A 4303-nucleotide genomic window follows, 5' to 3' on the forward strand; every position below is an offset into this window, starting at 1 on the left:
TGTCTACTTTCCAACGCCGTTGAGAGCGCGCCAATTGGGTTTCTGTAGCTCCAGAAAATCCACTTCGAGTGCAGGGAGGTCAGAATCCAACAGCATCTGCAGTCCTTTTGAGTCTCTGGATCAGATTTTTGCTTAGATCCCTCAATTTCAGCCAGAAAATACCTGAAATCACAGAAAAACACACAAACTCATAGTAAAGTCCAGAAAAGTGAATTTTAACTAAAAACTAATAAAAATATACTAAAAACTAACTAGATCATACTAAAAACATACTAAAAACAATGCCAAAAAGCGTACAAATTATCCGCTCATCAGCGTGTCAGCAGCTAGCAGATTACTCAGAGGTTTTGCAATTTTCGAAAAATCCTTTATGAACCTCCTGTAGAATCCTGCATGTCCCAGAAAGCTTCTGATTGCCTTAACATTGGCAGGTGGTGGTAATTTTTCAATTACCTCTACCTTTACCTTATCCACCTCTATTCCCCTGCTTGAAATTTTGTGCCCAAGGACAATTCCCTCAGTCACCATAAAGTGACATTTCTCCCAGTTTAAAACCAGGTTAGTCTCTTGGCACCTTTTCAGGACAAGTGCTAGGTGATTAAGACAGGAGCTGAATGAGTCTCTATATACTGAGAAGTCGTCCATGAAGACTTCCAGAAATTTCTCTACCATATCTGAGAAGATAGAGAGCATGCACCTCTGAAAGGTTGCAGGTGCATTGCACAGACCAAAAGGCATTCTTCTGTAGGCAAACACGCCAGAAGGGCAAGTAAATGCTATTTTCTCTCGGTCCTGAGGATCTACTGCAATTTGGTTGTAGTCTGAATAGCCATCCAAAAAGCAGTAATAATCATGACCAGCTAGTCTTTCTATCATTTGGTCTATGAATGGTAAAGGAAAATGATCCTTTCTGGTGGCTGTATTGAGCCTTCTGTAGTCAATACACATACGCCACCCTGTGACTGTTCTTGTAGGAACCAGTTCATTTTTTTCATTATGGACCACTGTCATGCCTCCCTTTTTGGGGACAACTTGGACAAGGCTCACCCAGGGGCTATTAGAAATAGGATAAATGATCCCAGCCTCTAGTAATTTAGTGACCTCTTTTTGCACTACCTCCTTCATGGCTGGATTTAGCCTCCTTTGTGGTTGAACCACTGGTTTGGCATTATCCTCCAATAGGATCTTGTGCATGCGTCTAGCTGGGCTAATACCCTTAAGATCACTTATGGACCACCCAAGAGCTGTCTTGTATGTCCTTAGCACTTGAATCAGTGCTTCCTCTTCCTATGGATTCAAAGCAGAGCTTATAATCACTGGAAAAGTGTCACCCTCTCCCAGAAATGCATACTTCAGGGATGGTGGTAGTGGTTTGAGTTCAGGTTTGGGAGGCTTATCCTCCTCCTGAGGAATTTTCAAAAATTCCTTTGTTTCCTGTGGTTCTTCTTGATCAGGCTGAGCATCCTTGAAGATGTCTTCAAGCTCTGATTCTAGGCTTTCAGTCATAATGATCTCTTCTACCAGAGAGTCAATAATGTCAGCGCCCATGCAGTCATTTGGTGTGTCTGGATGCTGCATAGCTTTTACAGCATTCAACTTGAACTCATCCTCATTGACTCTCAGGGTTACTTCCCCTTTTTGTACATCAATGAGAGTTCGTCCAGTTGCTAGGAAAGGTCTTCCTAGAATAAGAGTTGCACTCTTGTGCTCCTCCATTTCCAGCACCACAAAGTCAGTTGGGAAGGCAAATGGCCCAACCTTGACAATCATATCCTCTATTATGCCTGATGGATGTTTAATGGAGCCATCAGCAAGTTGGAGGCATATCCGGGTTGGTTTGACTTCTCCAGTCAACCCAAGCTTTCTGATAGTGGATGCAGGTCTTAGATTGATGCTTGCTCCAAGATCACATAGGGCTGTCTTGGTGCAAGCACCTTCTAATGTGCATGGTATCATAAAGCTTCCTGGATCTTGAAGCTTTTCTGGTAAGCTTTTCAGAATGACTGCACTGCATTCTTCAGTGAGAAATACTTTTTCAGTTTCTCTCCAATCCTTCTTATGACTTAGGATCTCTTTCATGAACTTGGCATAAGAAGGTATTTGCTCAAGTGCCTCTGCAAATGGAATCTTTATTTCAAGAGTCCTTAGATAATCTGCAAAGCGGGCAAATTGCTTATCCTGCTCCGCCTGGCGGAGTTTTTGAGGATAAGGCATCTTGGCTTTATATTCTTCAACCTTAGATGCTGCAGGTTTATTCCTTACAGAAGTGGTTGAAGAGGCCTTGTTAGAGGGATTACTGTCAGCACTCTCAGGTGTCTGATCTTCCCTTAGCGTCTGAACGCCAGGATTGGGTGGAAAATGGGCGTTAAACGCCAACTTTTCCCCCTTTTCTGGCGTTTGAACGCCATAACTGGGCAAGGAATGGGCGTTTAACGCCAGCTTTCCTTCCCTTTCTGGCGTTTGAACGCCAAAAGTATTCCTCTCTGGGCTCTTACTGTCCTCAGAGGGATTTTGGACAGTGGTTTGGTTATCCTCTGTCAATTGTTCCTTATTTGACTTTTTGCTCTTTTGAGTGGTGTTGTTTAGTGTCTTCCCACTCCTCAGTTGAACTGCTTGACACTCTTCTGCTATCTGTTTAGATATCTGCTGTTTTGCTTGATTCAGCTGCAGTTCTATGTTCTTGTTAGCAACTTTAGTTTCATGGAGCATCTCTTTAAATTCTGCTAACTGTTCTGTCATCAGGAGCAATTGTTGATTAAGCTCAATCATCTGTTCTTGAGGATTAGGGTCAGTGACTGCTGTCATGACTTCCTCTTCTGGAGAGAACTCATTGCTAGAGTACAAATATTGGTTTCTAGCAACAGTGTCTATAAGCTCTTGAGCCTCTTCAATTGTCTTCCTCATGTGTATAGATCCACCAGCTGAGTGGTCTAAAGACATCTGAGCTTTTTCTGTAAGCCCATAGTAGAAGATGTGCAACTGTACCCACTCTGAAAACATTTCAGAGGGGCATTTTCTTAGCATACCTCTATACCTCTCCCAGGCATTATAAAGGGATTCTTTATCCTCTTGTTTAAAGCCTTGGATGTCCAGCCTTAGCTGTGTCATCCTCTTTGGAGGGTAAAAATGATTCAGGAATTTGTCTGATAACTGTTTCCATGTCTTTATGCTTGCTGTAGGTTGGTTATTCAACCACCTTTTAGCTTGATCTTTTACAGCAAATGGAAACAGTAATAGTCTGTAGACATCCTGATCCACCTCTTTATCATGTACTGTGTCAGCAATTTGTAAGAACTGTGCCAGAAACTCAGTAGGTTCTTTCTGTGGAAGACCGGAATACTGGCAATTTTGCTGCACTATGATAATGAGTTGAGGATTTAGCTCAAAGCTGCTTGCTTTGATGGGAGGTGTACAGATGCTACTCCCATATGCAGCTGTAATGGGGTTAGCATATGACCCCAGAGTCCTTCTGGACTGATCAATCCCACTTAGGTCCATAGTGGATAAAGGGAACTGATATGGATTGCAAATAGATAAATTTTGTTTTTTTTTTTGAATTAACCGAAAAAAATAAAATAAAATAAAATAAAACAAAAGTAAAATAAAGTAAAAATTCGAAAATTAAAAGAAAATAAGATCAAAGCAAATTGAAAACTGAATCAATTAGTTAATTAAAAAGATTTTGAGATTAGCAATTAGAAAGATATGATTGAAAAATTTTTATGAAAAAGATTTGATTTTTGAAAAAAAGAAAGAGAAAAATAACAAAATGACACCAAACTTAAAATTTTTAGAAAATCAAACACAATTTTTCGAAAATTTTAAAGGAAAAACACAAAGAGGACACCAAACTTAGAATATTTACGGATCAAAAAGGGACTAAGGACGTGCAAAATCGAAAATTAAAAGAAAAACAAAAGCATGCAATTGACACCAAACTTAAAATATGAAACTAGACTCAACTAAAAGACTCTAAACCAATAAAAACAAAACAGTCCTAATCTAAGCAACAAGATAAGCCGTCAGTTGTCCAAACTCGAACAATCCCCGGCAACGGCGCCAAAAACTTGGTGCACGAAATTGCAATCACACTTTTGCAATCCCGCACAACTAACCAGCAAGTGCACTGGGTCGTCCAAGTAATACCTTATATGAGTAAGGGTCGATCCCACGGAGATTGTTGGCTTGAAGCAAGCTATGGTTATCTTGTAAATCTTAGTCAGGATATCAGAAATTATCAAGATTGATTGTGAAAAGCACAAGAACATGAAATAAGTACTTGTTATGCAGTGGAGAACAGGTT

The sequence above is a fragment of the Arachis stenosperma genome, chromosome 2 (assembly GCF_014773155.1).
Source record: "Arachis stenosperma cultivar V10309 chromosome 2, arast.V10309.gnm1.PFL2, whole genome shotgun sequence".
Classification (NCBI taxonomy): Eukaryota; Viridiplantae; Streptophyta; class Magnoliopsida; order Fabales; family Fabaceae; genus Arachis; species Arachis stenosperma.